General features: G+C 37.9%; 1 non-coding gene across 1 annotated transcript; it reads left to right on the top strand.

Annotated features, from left to right (window-relative positions):
* Positions 1–12,329: 12,329 nt before the first annotated feature.
* On the top strand, positions 12,330–12,436 carry LOC113183468 (U6 spliceosomal RNA). The gene has a single exon (XR_003300883.1). It is a non-coding gene; the product is annotated as a U6 spliceosomal RNA (small nuclear RNA).
* The last annotated feature ends 3,870 nt before the right edge of the window (positions 12,437–16,306 follow it).

Here is a 16,306-nt window from a genome sequence, read left to right as displayed (position 1 = left end):
CTCTTGTTTTTATGGGTCTTTCACTCAGAGTCTCATAAAATTCATAAATTATGAAATATTCAGATAGGAGTGAAATCAAGTAGGAATCAAATAATTGTTTCATCAATTGATTTTATTTTTATTTTCAATTTTGATAACTTGTTTTGGGTTTATTTTAGATTTGGGACATATATTATCGAAATACTTAATTTTGAACACATTGCTCAAAAGAGATGTTAAGACACTGTTAAAGGTGGGTTAGAAGCACTTCATTTTGATTGGCATGATATATAGCTGGGGAAGTGAATATCCCCAAATAATTACACTGTCTTTGAATGAGTGGCTCATTTATAAGTAAAATAGCCAATGAGACTGAGGTAGTAGTTGTCAAATTTATAGGAAGTATTTAAAGGAGCAGAAATTCTCTTCTTTTATTGTCTGTTTCTGGATTACATGGAGATTATAAAGAGAGACAAGAAAAAATGACAAAGCAATTTGAACAGTCCATCAAATTTTCAACTAAGAAAATTATTTTTCTCTGTAGATAAGCTTCCTATAACAACTCCTTATTGTACTGTATTGATTACAAGTTTTTCAGGGGGCAGGGAGGAATCTTATTTCCACATTTTAACAAAAACACAGAGATGTTTATTCTCCAAAGGATTTGTTCTTGGTTTCACTAGCATTTGGTAATCCTCCATCCTCAGTTCCTTTGGTTGGTTGCCATTTGAAATGTTGCCTTTGATTTTATGAGTAAGGTTCCCAATCATTTCTGCAGCTATTATCAGTGCAATCTGACCTGTTTGGAAAGGGGAAAACAGGGGACAGATCTCCACAACTTTCACAGAATTTCATTCCTGTAGCTCTCTTCCCACACCTCTCATTCTGGTTTTCTTAGTGTACATTCCTCAACACAGATGGTGAAATTACTAGATCTTGGTTCAAGAAAGACACAAAAGTGAACCATTTTTAGGAATCATTGTTTATAAATATATTTGTTTATCAGTGAATATGGGATCTATTAACTCTATCCAGTTTACATACATACATATATTGTTCTCATTCATTCATGGCCACTGATAATGCTTCTAATTTTATATAGTTTCTCTCTATCTCCAGCTAGTTGTTATTTTACATCTCTGATGATGCTTATATCTTTTATACTGATCTCAAACAAAATAATAATTTTCAAATGGTATTCCCATGAGTCCAAGTGATATAGAATAGGGGTGATAGACAGCTACTGTTATAGTTTTCAATGTTATAGTTTCGTCTCCCTCCTTTCAACCAGAGCACTACCTTTTAATTGGTTTCATGTACTGGACTTCCAAGTAAAATTTCATTTATATTGGTTTGGTTTTGTTGCTGTTATTGCTTATATGTGTTTTTTGTTTGTTTGTTTGTTTGTTTGTTTGTTTGAGCTGGGTCTCTCTATGTTGTTCAGGCTGGTTTCAAATTCCTGAATTCTCCCATTTGTCTCCCAAGTACCTGGGAACTACAGGTAAGACCACCATGCCTGGCTTGTTAAAATTATATTTAAAGAAGGGATTTCACTACCAATTTTAGAGAATATCTGAATTAACTCACTCTTAGACATGGCTTCAGGTCAGTTCAGCCCATAAATAGGCAAGATATTATTATAGTTAAAAAGACCTTTATGAGCAAATCTGCCCCTCCCAATCTCTCTCCTTGCAGCAAGCTATCTAAAACTTCTACTTCTAATCCCATCTTTTTTTAAGCATTGAAAAATCAGTTTTAGGGCAACTATAATAGGTTGGACAAGAGAACATATTAAACCATCCATTAGCACACCATAAGAAAATGTGAATCTATTGGGACCTAGTGGGATCTGGGAAGAAAAGTTAGTAATTTTTATGAAAAGGGATAGAGAAATGTTTCCTAGGTCATCACTTCTGGGGCTAGGAAGTTCAGTGGAGGGGTGGCTAGAGCAGAGAGGGATATGATGTTGAACAGTAGAAGGCAGTGACAGGAACCCCCGGCTCTGATAAATGGGCCAGGCATGGGCCAAAAGAGTGGAGGACAGATTCCTGGTAAAGGTAAGGAGGGGGAAGCACTTCATCTGCCCCTCAGCTTGGTCAGCAGAGTTTCTATTTCCAAATCAATGTAGACCTTTCTTTTCTGATCTGAGTACTTTATTCTTCTAATCTTGTCAACTATAAATATTTTTGTTTTAACTGAATTTTGCTCTATAAGTCTGCTGTTGTCACTAACATTTCTCCTCCTCCTCCTTTTCTTTCTTTCTTCTTTCTTTCTTTCTTTCTTTCTTTTTTTTTTTTTTGTACCAAGGATTGAGTTCAGCAGTACTTTACCACTGAACCAAATCCCCAGCACTTTTAACTTACACTCCTCCTGCCTCAGCCTTCAGAATTGCTGTGATTACAGGCATGCACCACCTCGGCAGGCTTTTATTTGCTCTATTTTGCCTTTTAAAAAGTTACTGTATGGTGCTCAAGTAAAATGTAATGACATAATTCCATAATTACATTCTTCTTATAGCAAGCTACGTAGGGGCAGAGTATTTATCTAACTCCCACAACTTTTTGAATAAAGGAAAAATGTCAACTGGGTATAGTTTTTGCATTATATTGAAGTGAGAAGTAAGATTGAGTTATCTATGACTCCCTATGTTGAAATTATTTTACATCTTCAAGCCTGTCCTGCAGGCAGCTGACTTTTAAGCTGATCTCTGTACACACACAGTGATTTCATGCTTCTGAATGGAGAATGATCCTTGGCTAATTCTAAAGCCAAGTTAGGGGGCAACTTAACTTTTACAAAGGAAGAAGAAAACAAGACTATGTATTTTACAAGTACAGGTTCAATCAATGCCAACTTCAGACGAGGATGAGAGTTAAAGTGACAGAGACTCTCAATGAAATGAGACCAGAACTCTACTTTTATCATCTTACCAACCATCCCTGCATTTATATATATGGAAATTTCAGATGTGCATAGTAATACTACCATCTAATCCTCTACAGTCAACAAAGTTCTTTGACATGCATTTTCCTTTTTGCAGACTGTGATATCTGAACATCCTCAGACCCAGCAGAGACACATCATGATGCCACTTGTAACTGAAGAATACCCCTCTGTGTTCCCAAATGTTTGCAGGCTCCAATTGTGAGAAGTGATCCCGCTGGGCCACCGTTCTGTGAGGTCCTGCACCAAGCGTGCGTTTGCACTTACAGTGTCTACTGCGTGTAGCAAGGTCAAGACACAGGAGCAGCTAGCTGTACCTTCCTGCAGGTAAGAGGCTTCTTTATCCATCATGTTCAAAACAAGCCACTCCGAAGTGCAAACACCTTTCAAAGTTCTGGGCACTTCCTAGGATGCAGACATAGACGCCTTCCTGAGTTCCCTGTTCCTTTGATGATCAAATAAAACCGAGCCCAGATCCCCGCTGTTTGATGTGCAGCTCTGTCCAGTTTCTCTAACCGCTGCGGAGGCCCCTCTGTGGCGTCTGAGATGACTCACTCCGGGCTTCCCAGCTCCCGAGCCTCTGCAGAAGGTACCCCGGGTCTAGGCAACCTTTTCCTGCAGGAGGGATCCTTTTTCTAAAGCTCTATTTATACAAATTACTTTCTTCTTCCTTTGATTAAGCAACCGGGATTTATTTTCTTTTCTCTATATATCAACCATGCACACATCCAGTACTGAAAAACTCGTCAAGGTTTTGTGTTCGTATTTATTTTTATTTCTGATGAGGTAGGTTCAAATCAAATAGCAATGCCAGAAAAAATAATCAAACATCTCACAGTGGGCTTTTAGACTGAGTTTTCCTTTGTGGATCATTTTTAATTCTCTTTTTCATCAAGGGGTAATTAAATCGGTATCTGTGCTCAAGAGCCAGCGCAGCAGAGACCAAGGCAACTGCTCAGGCCCCACAAGCTTCCTTGCAGGCTTGTTCATGGGACAAGTGCCCTTCCCCCTGAGGAGACTTTCAGGAGAGACTGAGAGAGGGAGAAAGAGAGTGAGAGAAACTTCCAGTGCTGGCTACCATTCAGAAGCTGCCCATTCTTCCCCCCTGCAACTCTACATCCCACATCAGAGGAGCAGGAGAGATCCCACCTAGGAACAGAATCCTACCTGGATCCTGATGGAGGGAGGAAATCCCCTCTCTCAGTGAAGGACATTTGTCTTGAATTTGATTTGGTGTCACTGAAGATCCATGAGATCAGATTTCCTTAAAGGACACTAAAAATGTTTACTTGGTGACTCTATGGGTTCATAATGACCATCGCTATTAAGAGTGGCAAGAGCACCCTTCTCCCCATCACCAACAGATGAAAATCAACTCTGTAGAAAAAAAAGAAAGAAAAAGAGTGTGTGGTTATCTGATAATAAACACAACAGTTACAGCTGAGAAAGCTTTGAGGTGACCAGGAGAGGTCAGCCAGGTGACTGAGATTGTGTCTTAGACTTCTCTTCAAAATCACACCCTGTCAGTGCCAGTCCAAAATGTTTCCCAGTATAAACCTGATTCTCCCCAACCCCGCCCCCCAGAGTGGAAGTTCTACAGAAGTAGTGTGTGTGTGTGTGTGTGTGTGTGTGTGTGTACGCTCATACATACAATTATGTGTGTTTAAACTGTTGTGTCCCCAATGCCTAAAACAATAGGTGTTAAATAAATATTTGTGACTGGAATGATAGAACATTAGAAGCCCCTGCTCCATGATAAATGGAGTTTACCAACCAAGACTAGCAAAAGAAGGAAGTAAAGTGCTCTTTACCCACAGTTTGGAGAAGAAAGAAATGGTCACCTGGGAAAATAAATTGTGACCCAACACAATCTTCCCCTACTCTTCATACTAAAGGGAAGCAAAATCACATGCAGATGGAGGAGGGTGCACAGAGTGCTTCCTTAGGTTCTTGGAGAGAAGAGCTCCTCGAACAGGGTGCTTAGTTAGAAGGTGGCATACACCTTTGTTTTCTAAAATTAAATTTGTGAACAGTAAAACTGCAGAACTCTCCAACTACTAAGTAAAGGAAACGACTAAATAAAATGTAGTTCTGGAAATGTCTCTAGTAAGAGAATCATTAACCTGGGACTTTGCAGTTCCCACCCCATTAGGCCTTCCCTCCTCTGGGTGCTTTTGGAAAAGGAAGGCTTGGGCGCTGGTAGAATAGACTGTGGACTCCGCAGCGCAACACCATAGGAGACTTGGTTCCCGCAGCCCTTTCCCCAGCCCCAAGCCACAGACATCGTAAGCCCTGGCCCCAGCTACTGACGAAGACCATGTGCGGCTGCCATAATGTGTATAAAAGGGTCTCTCCTAGGGGTGGATTTCTTCTGTTCTTGGAATGCTTTTGGCAGATCATCCACTTTTCCCCTGGCCTCTTGGGAGTATGAACATACATTTTTCTTTATTGCAGACAGTATTCTAAAGTGTCAGATTGTGCACTTCCCACTACCTCTCCTGTCACCCAACCAAAAGCTCTTTTCAGCGCTTGGGACACTGGAGCACGCGCCCTCCAAAACGTCAGAAAGAACCTCCTGCAGAGCAAGGAGAAGTCTGACTGCCCTCAGGCTGTGCGCCGCAGAAACCTTCAGCTGCCTGGTTGCACCAATTTAGGAGTCTCAGCAGCCACCAGCTCTAGCCTGTCCCCGGGAGCGCCCGGTTCTAGCAGGAACGCTAATCTTTCAGCGCAGAGCGCCCAAGTTCAAGGACTGCCCTCTTAAGATTTCAGACTCAAGAGGAGCATTTTGGGAGAGAAGAACGGGTGGGGCAGAGCCCGCCTGGACGATCCGGGGTCGAGCGCGAGAAGCATTGAAAAGTAGGAAATAAGGATCTGCTGACTTTGAGTTCTTTGGCTTTGATTTTAAGCGGCAGTGACGCTGGGTGGTTTCGCACCCCCACCCCTTTCGCCCCCTGCCGCTGACTCGGATTGATCCTGGAGCTAGTTACGGGTGTTAAACTGGTACGCGGGTGGGGCAATTCATTAGGCAAGAAATGGATTAGTTGTTTATTATCTATAAACATTCCAACCACAGCAACCTATCATAAAACCACGGAAGGGCCTATAAAGTAAAGCAGCAGCGAAGCCTCCATGTGGGCAGTGCGGATTTTGCAATTGTTCCCGGGTGATAAAGTGTCCATTAGAGATGGAGAGGGAGAGAAGGGAGGGAGCAATAATAAAGTGAATCGTCAGGAAGCAATTTCTTAGATTAGGAATCAAGATTTCTTTAAGTTGGACCGGGTAGGAAAAATATTGGGGTAAATTAGAAGGGGGTGATTAAAAGACAAAATAAGGGTTGGAGGGCCACCGTGAGGTCATTATCGAGGTAGATGCCAGAAATAAAAGCTGTGGATTAAATGAGGATAGCCATTTAGTCTTTGGTTTTTTGATGAAAATACTTGGTCAGTGACCATGAAAAGCAGCCCAACAATAATATTTTATGGGAGAAAAAAGTTTAAAACTAGTATCTTGTGGCAGAAATTCGCTTTTGTATTTGGCTTTTTAGAATTTTCATTTGGAACAAAAAGAGTTTGCAGTTTTTAAACAAAACAAATTGCTATTTTGTTTCTTTGTATATTTCTTAAATTTTTCTTTTTGCACGTTTGACATTTTACTATTAGAAATAGTAATGCAATATATAAGCCGGTTGCCAAATAACTGGATCAAGTATAATACTTTTCAATTTAATTCAAATTCTATTATGCATGATCAAGTTATTGGTAAATTTCTTAATTTAATTTCAGAAGTATACAGGTTTAGAAATAGTGACCACATATCAGAGGTTTCTTATTTCTCAGATTTAAAAAATCTTATTAAAGAGAACAGTCCAAAAATGGGCATAATTTATAAGTAAAAATTTTAAAAATATACTGCTCTTGTAACAACCTAGATCAAGATGAAGAGCATTTACCAACACCAGAGAAGTACCCCTCCTGCACTGAAATTTTTTAAATTAAAATCCATTTATTAGATCTTATTTTAGAAAATGTTGATATTTAAATAATTGCTTCAGTGCCTGGATTTCTTTTCATTGCCAGTATTTTGTGGATTTTCCCCCTGGGGATTATCTTCTTGAAAATAAAAATGCTTTGAGCATTTTGAAGAGGGAACAAAAAACAGTCTCCACATCCAAAACCCCTTCCCCCCAGCTTTTCTTATTCCATACTGAGAGACATAACAAACAAACGATTACATGTTGGAAAACACAGCTGAAAACAGAAAGGTCACGTTACTACCAAGTCCTGGGGAACATTAATCTGGTGTTTGGAAAAAAAGTTGACAGTTGAAGGTTGGGGTTTCTCTCTCTTCTACTCAGAGAGGGAGGAGGAAGAGGGGGAGGGGAGATAAAATTTGAATGAGATAAAAGAAAAGAGACAACTTTGTGGCCTTTTTACTTCAGAAAAAAAATTATTTTAGGGCTACCAACTTTCTATCCCAGATTTGGGGGGTGGGGGCGCAGGGACTATGGGGACTAGCAGTCTGAAAAGACTCCAATTTGCATTGACTCTTGGAAAGGTGTGTGTATTATCCTAAAATAATTAATGTGAATACTGAGAAATAATCAAAATAACATCAAGCTCGGACTGCCTGAGGGGAGAATTTGCAGGACAAAAGCCAGTCCCTTTTCTAATAGCTTGTGAGAAGGTGAAAGTTGATTGCCTGACCATTTCCCTCCATTACAACATTTCTCTAAGCCGCTCCCCATTCCTCCCAGGCCCAGGACTCAGAAGTAATTCCTCTTCCTGACTTAGTTAAGTACTGGTAACCCATCACCCAGTGACTAGGTGTCTAAAATACTGATATCTGGCTACCTTTGCTTGAGATACCTTTTATCCGATTTTGTAAGATAGAATGAGAAAGAAGATCTGAACTACATTCCTAGAACCATGATTGGAAATTATCTTAATGAAATTATGCTGATAAATTGCACTGACAGCAAACAGTGAATCCTTCCTTTATGGACATGCTCAGATCTTCTTGATATCTCTAAAACTGAGTTTTCCAAGTGGGCTGATGGAGGCGGGGGCCAAGAAGTGAGAGATTTAGGATTAGTTTTACCAGAGCTTTGTGTAACCTTGAACATGTCACTTTAACCTTGAAAGGTTCAGGTTTCCCGTGCACAAAATGGGATAGGAGGATGAGCTCTTTCATTCTCTGTTTGTAGGGCAATCTTTAAGTCATCCCTCTGTAGGTTGCTAGAGCATTTTCCCCACTGGGCCCTTTGCATGCCTGTTAAAAGCGCAAGCATGTATGTGGCCCTATCTAGGACATTCAAATACAAAGATTCCGGCATAGATTCCGGGCTGGGAAATATCCTCTGGACCCCCTGCAGTTAACTGCCTGTGATGTGGTGTCCAGGGCGAGCCAGAGAGCTCTGCACCTACCATCTCGGCTGACAGTGATTCATGCGCTTGTGACTCTAGCCAACCGTAAACCTCCGATGCTAGAGTGTGCAGGGAACAGCGCGGGAGTTAAAAATAAGACCAGAGGATGGATCAACCCTCACGTCTTTTCCCAGTTTCCCTATCTGGTGCTTTACAGCTTCAGGGCTCAGGAATTTCAGCCTTTCCGGCTTCATTGGACTCCATTTCAACCCTTCGGTTGACTGTAAGCAAGTCCACTTCCTTCCCAGCCGCAGACCCCCAAAGGGAGGTTGGATGAGTCTGGGGCGAGTGCTAGTGCCTGGTGCCCAGCAGAGCTCCGGATGCAGAGGGCTACGAAGTCCCCGCTGCGTCCAATCCCCAGGAGCAGATTATAGGAACGGTAGGAACGACCAGCCCTAGAGTTGCTTTGACATTGGGGAATGGGGGAGGGACGGGGTCGTTTGCCTCGGGATGGAATTATTCCTGATGGTTTATTTTAAGACGTGAACTCTAGGACGCTGCAGCGGCTGCTGCCGTACATAGCTCCCGGAGTCAGGCAAGCAACCAAATTGCGAGGACTCTATGAAGAAGCAAGACTGGTTCCAACCAGTTATCGTTCTTTTTCTTTTCTTTTCTTTTCTTTCTTTCTTTTTTCTTTTTAATTTTTAATTTAAGCAGTGAGATCCTGAAGCGCTTGTCTCTCCATTCACAGTTCTTAGCAGGCTGCCTCTGCATTTTCCACTGCACCACCAGATCTGGGAGGCAAACGCCTTCTCACTGAAGACCCAGGGTGGGGACCCTGGCAGCCACACGGATTCCTGCCATGGGACCTCTAATATGTAGGGTGGGTGGAAGCTGACTTGACTCTTCCAGGCTCCTTCCCGGCCACTCAGATTTAGATCCATCAGTTCAAAAATTAATATCACAACTATTGCCAAACAAAAACACACGGCTAAGAAAGATGGCAAATAATTCAACTGGGACCAAGGAGGGTGCTGTCCTTCTTTACACTTTCAGATATCCCTTGAACTCTGTCATCCAGTACTCCTCTCTCGGTCGGTACCTATTCTTGGCAGTCTTCATACCACAGAGTGTCGCGGACGTGGTGTAGGACGAGAATGGGGCAGAACGAGGAGATGTTTTCCCTTCAGTGTTAAATCAGGAACCCCACCCCTCCCCACCACTGAAGCAGACGTGCAGAAAAAGTCCCCCCAGACTGGCTACCAAGCTGCGCTATAGACTGAGATGAAGGATGAGAGAGAGAGGCTTTCAGTGCGTCGGGAAGATAAGGTCCTTGAATCTTGGAGGAATTTAGCCTCTTTTCCTCACGTCAGCAATTACTCCTTGTTTGTCACCTGCCGCCCCACTCACCTGGAGGGAGAAGAAGTGGACCCCAGAGGTCGCCCTCCATCCCCCACTCCCAAAGGCCATTTAAGATTTGCTTAGTTCTGGGGAAAGTCACAAAAGATACTAGTGTGAAAATATATCCAAGGTCAGGCGCAGAGAAGCTCCAAAATTTCAACCCTCCCTTTTCATAAATATTATTCCAAATGTGTTAAAAACTACGTCGTTTTTAAGGTTTTGGGATTTCTGGTGCTACACTTGAGATATTGAGATCAGGTATGATTTATGCTAGTTATGTGGCAGAACACCGTGGGGAGGGGGACTAAAAGAAGAGTTTCCAAAAGAACATATATGCCACTTAACATATATGCCGCTTAATCCAAAAGGCTCCCATGATTTTTATGGGAGCAATTGCAGTTAAGAAATTACATTTAAAATTAAATAAAATTTAGTTCTCTTAGTCATTTTACAGTTTTTCTAAACTTATGTCATTTGGTTATAGAATTCTACTTTGCAGAAAAAGTATTGCTCCTTTATCAAATTATAGCATCATAGTAGCAAATAGTATGTCCAGCTTTTAAACACAGTTATTTTGAAACGAAATCTTTTCAACTACCTGGGAGGATATACACAACAGGAAAAAAATAAGGTTATATTTTAGAAATTACAATCATTCCCCTCTGTTCTTTACCCCAGGAAAGAACAGCTAAATTTGGGTTACACAACTTTTTCTTTTTAATTCTCAGGCATGGGTTGGAAAATAATCAATGAATATTTGCAAGAAAACATTAAACAGCATGAAGCATGATAAAAAAAAAATGCCTGTATAAATCTTCCTAGCAAGACTAATCTGTCATACATTTCATATGTAACCCTATTAAACTGTCAATTATTACTATTGTACTTTTATGAAATTCACTTATGATATTTATAGTTTGTATCAAAAATGGGAAAATGTAATATCACTTACCTTAATTCAAAGCTCTCCCCAATGAGAGAATTTTTGCCTAAATAGCAAATATTAATATTTAAAATTTGAAAGAATTAACTACTTGAAAGTGTTTCTGCAACTTTAGAATTTGTATTTGTGGGGTTTATTTCTATACTTCACATGGGTGAATAAGCCATGCATATTAAGGGAGAGAAATTAATTTTGAAATTCTTATTTATTTTTGAAGTGATAGATGTTATTGTTATAGTGAGGTAAGTAAACTAAAATCTTTGTAGTTAACAATAATGGAGCAGATTTAAGTCCTACTCTATTGTTGACATTGAAAGGCAAGAGCTATGATCAATTGATTTTTTTAATAAATGTATGTCGAATGCTTTGGTCAGCATATCTATATAATGTGTGTCCTCAACAGTTTTTAAATAAATATTAACATTGGGATTATAGAGCTAGCTTTATTTTGAACTACAGAGGACTTCTGGAAACCCAGCGTAAGAGAGTAAAAATATCTACCACACACATTCACAGCCCAAACTTCCTATCCCCAGTGAAACAAGAATAATCCTCTTATTGCATTAAAATGGTCACTAACCTTATAAAAAGAAAGGAATGTTCTAATCTCTTACCTGAAGGAGTCTTGTCAATGTAACAGGAACTGAAATTGTGACTGCTCTGTGCTGCTTATTACAGTACAGAGTTCTGTACAGCATTGCTTTTGTGAAGGCTGAAGTAATAATGTATGACTATGGCCTCCCGGGACCCTTATGAAAATGAGATATGTAGCTGGTTCAGATAAATGCTGTAGACTTCAACCTAAGGATATAGTTGAGAAAAACATACACTAAAACAGAATTAAAATGTTATTCTTAACTATAGTGCTTGCATGTTTGTTATTTGGTGTGTGCATATTAATGTTATATGAAATCTATGTTAAGAAATTATAGTAGTTATGTAAGTGTTACTCAAACTTTGTTTTATGTCAGAGGGGCAAAAATTGCCTTAGAAAGCAACTACTTTCAAAGTCTTCAGAGACTGTATATTTTAATTAATAACCCCTCCCCCTGGCACCAGGCAGTGGTGGAAATCGAACCCAGGTCCTTGAGCACTGGATAAACACTCTACCACTCTGCAGCTCCCTAGTCCACATCTTTCTCTTTCTTAAAAAAAAAAAAAAAAAAAAATTCTGCTTCTTCACATGTTGCTTTTCAAGTTTTTCTGTTGTGACTCTGTATTTAAGGTGTTTTCCATTGACTCTATCAAAATAAAGTAATTGTTATTTGGGGATATTATATTTACTTGAAAATGTGTGCATATTTGTTTAAAACTATGAATTCTGGGAAGAATTTTAATTCTATGAAATATAAAATGAGTTTGATGTAATGAACAGCTACTGTTTCAGCTAATAAAAAATAAAATTTGTATCTCAGTAATATATTATAAAAATGTATTATTATTGTCAATCTAAGTTCATATTAATTTGAGAACAAGAGTAAGTTCTTTTAACAAACTGTTGGCATACCATTATGTCATGTATATGGGGTTTTATTTGTTTGTTTATTGGCTAATTTAGAATGAAAAATAATTCTGTGAAAGAAATTTAAAGTGGATTATCTAGTCAATTTTTCCAGTCTAAATTTTAAGGTGCTAAAACATAATCTAATATTTTTATTTTTAAAGTTCTTTTTTTTTAAAGTCTCAAAAATTGAACACTTATGCTCGCTTTGGCAGCACATATACTAAAATTGGAATTATACAGAGAAGATTAGCATGGCCCCTGCTTAAAGATGACATGCAAATTTGTGAAGCATTCCATAGTTTCAGTAATGTAGTCATGCAAGATACTGAATTTGGTGAAACAAGCTAAGGAGATAAAGGGTTTCCCTGTACATTTCTTTACATCTTTGTGAAAATATATAAATGTTTTGAAATTTTTAATTAATAAAGAATTATGAAAAAAATCAAGCACTTATTAGAGGAAAACTCTACTTAAAATTATAATGATCATTTTGTTTTTTTAAATCACTAATCTTCATGCCAGAAGAAATATGCTTAAGAGTAATTTACACCTATAGTTCACTAAAAGAGAAACATGGAATGTTATTCTGTAAACGGAAAACAAAACAATGTACATATAGTCATATATGTGTATGCATATTTTTTTCTTTAAAAAGAAGATTAAAAGGTTTCAAATTTTGAGCAGCAAAAAAGGAGTATAACAAACACTACAGTCCAAAGCAAGAATAAACCTAGGAATAATTTTTAGGCAAAGAAGAAAGGACATATTCCAGGGTAGATTTAATTTTATTTAGGGGCATTTGGGATGAAAGAGGGGTAGGCTTTCACTATCTAAATTAAATTATCTGAATTATCTGCCTACATGGAGCAATAGAGACACATCCAAATGAGTTATGTAGATACACCCATAACATGAGAATATAACCCCCCCATTTACTTTTTAAATAATTCAGAACTTTACTTTTAGTTTGGAAATACATTTTGGCAACAACATTTTGAGACTTAATTTTCAATTACATATTCCCTGTAACAATATTCTTTTAAGTGTAGCACACCTCTAGTGAATGCTCATCATTTATATAACAGCTATTTATTAACTGCCTGTTAATATCCAGACACTACTCTAGGATCCCCCAAAAGTAAAACAAACCAAATACCTACCCTAGGTCGAGTTAGGACTTTTTCTGAAGACTGTGGAACTTAATCATTAGCGATAGAAAATCCTGTAGTTTTCAGTTGATCCACTAGGTGGCAAAGTGTGCAAAACTGGCAGCTAATATGCAAATAGCGGCTTTTGGGCATATCTTGAGTGAAATTTTCCAGCATATCTTGTTACAAATGTCTCTGTTTGTCACAGTTAATAACTAAATGGTCAGAATACTTCTTGTATTTAATTTTAACAAATCATTTCTTGCTAGAGACTCATCTCCTAGGAAAGAAGAGAGCCAGCTGTATTCCTCAGAGGCCCATCTGCAAGATCCCCAAGCTTATCTTAAACATTTTTCCTCATTTCCTCTGCTTATTTCTCTGTGCCCCCAGATGTGCATATTATAGAAATCTTTCTAAGGTTCTGTACATCTGGCTTTGTACACGGCCCAGGGAGCCTTGGGTTAATTTTATCCAAATTTACCTAGATAAACTTGGGTTTCACACTTTGGTTTGTTAATATGATGGGGTTAGTGTCTAAAACGCAAACACCTTAGAAGTATGTCCATGGTAACAAGTAGCCAAACACACCAATCAACACATATATGAAATCATGCTTATATTTTGTTTTCAGAAACCTCTTAAGTACCACCTCACCCTTATACTGAAGAATTAAAATTCCTTAATCAGACCTCTTCTTTGAAACAATTTTGACATTTTTTTCCCAAATAAAATTGGATCTTTATTTATGTCTAGATTTCCCCAAAAGATTTTTTTAAATCTTACCTTCCTTGATAAATGGTTTATAGAGGATGCAGAAATAGTTGAAGAAAATTTTAAATGCAGAGTTTGATATTTTCCTGTGCTTATTTATCATATGAAATCAAGATCTGTGTTTATAGAAGGGTGTTCTTTAGATCTCAGAATGAGATGTTAAAGATGAATATTGCTGTAAGTGAAGATGCTATCTCCAATTCCTCCCAGTTCATGTTCCCTCCTTCCCCACCTCCAGGACACAGTAGAATATTAACATTTTAGTACATAATGTAGAAATTTTTCTCCTTACATATTTTCCTTAGCTGTAGTGATCCTCAGTACATTGAAAATGCATGAATTAATTATAGCAAACATATATTTGACATACATGTTTGAATTAATGACTTTATTAGTAACTATGATGTATTTCATAAAGAAATTATTTGTATAAAATTTACTTGTAGATCTTAATGTAGTCAAGAAAAGAGACTGTTATGGTGTTACTAGTGAAAAATCCATTCTTAAATTGATTTTTATTATTAAACGATTTTAGGGCTGGGATGGAGCTCAGTAGTAGAGCAGTTACCCAACAGGCACAAGCCCATGGGTTCTATTCCCAGTACTGGGACAGGGGTATGGGGAGAAGAAGGATTTTACTTATAGTTAGTCTAAACAAAAGAAAGGACAATTCAAAGGTTTTAAGTAATAAAGTGCTATTAAATTGAAGAAATTGAAACCAGCTATTATCCATTCCCACTGATAGCAAATTATCCTCAAAGTTAATCCTAAAGAGACTTATGGCCTTTTATTTTAAAAAGGAGAAAAAATGAAAACTTTTAAAGAAACTAAGATTATAAATAATTGAATAGATTATAATGGGAACTCAGACTTTCCTTCTCTTGAGGTTTTTTGTTTGTTTTTGCTTTTTGACATAATTTTTATTTAAGCATGAACTTTTACCATAGTTCAACCTAGAGAATAACCTTTGAGTTATATTTAATAGAGAGTTCAGGGCTACAAGGCCATGATAATGTTGCTGGTGTTGGTGCAACTTCATCTGAAGGTCTGAATATTACTCAAAGGAAAACAACCTAAGAAGAGAACACTGTGAAAGCATCTACTATGTTGCAAATCAGTTACCACAGACCTAAGATGACAGTGGCTCTTAGTAAATCAATCACAGAACTTTAAAAAGAAAAAAACTTTGGACAAGGAAATGGGAATACCTTGGTGGGAGATAGGGCCTTCTTATTTATTTATTTATCTATCTATCTATTTATTTATTTATAGCATTGCTAGGAACCAAACCCAAGGCATCTTGCATGCTGGGCAAGTGCTTTACCACTAAACTACATCCTTAGTCATTCATCCACAATTTTAAAATAGAAAACATTTAAAGGTTTAGTATTTTCCTTATCCATAAGGCAACACTAAATCAACATATATTTTAAGGAGTACATCAAGAGATTTCATTATTTGTGCAACCATTTTCTGGAGTATTTCAATTAATTTTTTGCAAAATATAAAGAGCCTAAAATTCTGTGGCAAAGTCTCACATTATAACAAACATGAAGTCAATGTGTCATATTGTAGAAAAAAAACATAAATGACAAACAATAATAACCATACAAGGGCTAGAGATGTAGCTTAGTTGTAGAATACTTGCTTAGCACATGCAAGGCCCTGGGTTCAATCCCCAGCATTGCAAATAATAATAGTAATAATCATACAAAATATGACACATGGTTGAAATATAGTCCATGTAGAAAGCTTTGTGACCAAAAATGTTAATACTGTATTACATGTTACTTGAAACATAAAATCTTTGAATTTTTGTGCTTAAAACTTTTTTTTTTCTGGTGGACTCTTCCTTCTCAATACTGCCACTATGACTAATATTACATCATCATTTTCATGGAGACATCACCATGAGGACATCTACTTGTGAGAATATAAGTCACTTGTTATTAGCTCACAGAATGGCAAAGTGGTGCATACTTGGTCTTGAAGAAGAGCTTTCAATTGATCACCATGTGTTTCACAGAAGTGAAGTCACCTTTATATCCTTAGAATATATCTGTGAAGGCCAAATGAACTAAGGAATAAAGGCCCTTAGCAGAGTAAGTATAATAAAAGGGTGATACATTTTACTTATAATTTTTATTCCATTTTCATTATTTTCAGTTAAATCTTTCCACAATTGTTTTCAGAGATTTCTGAGACTCAGTTTCTCATGGTATTGACCAAACTGCAAAATTAACTCCCCTACAGG

This window comes from Urocitellus parryii, chromosome 14 (genome assembly GCF_045843805.1).
Source record: "Urocitellus parryii isolate mUroPar1 chromosome 14, mUroPar1.hap1, whole genome shotgun sequence".
Lineage (NCBI taxonomy): Eukaryota > Metazoa > Chordata > Mammalia > Rodentia > Sciuridae > Urocitellus > Urocitellus parryii.
This window is presented reverse-complemented; position numbering and strand designations above follow the sequence as displayed.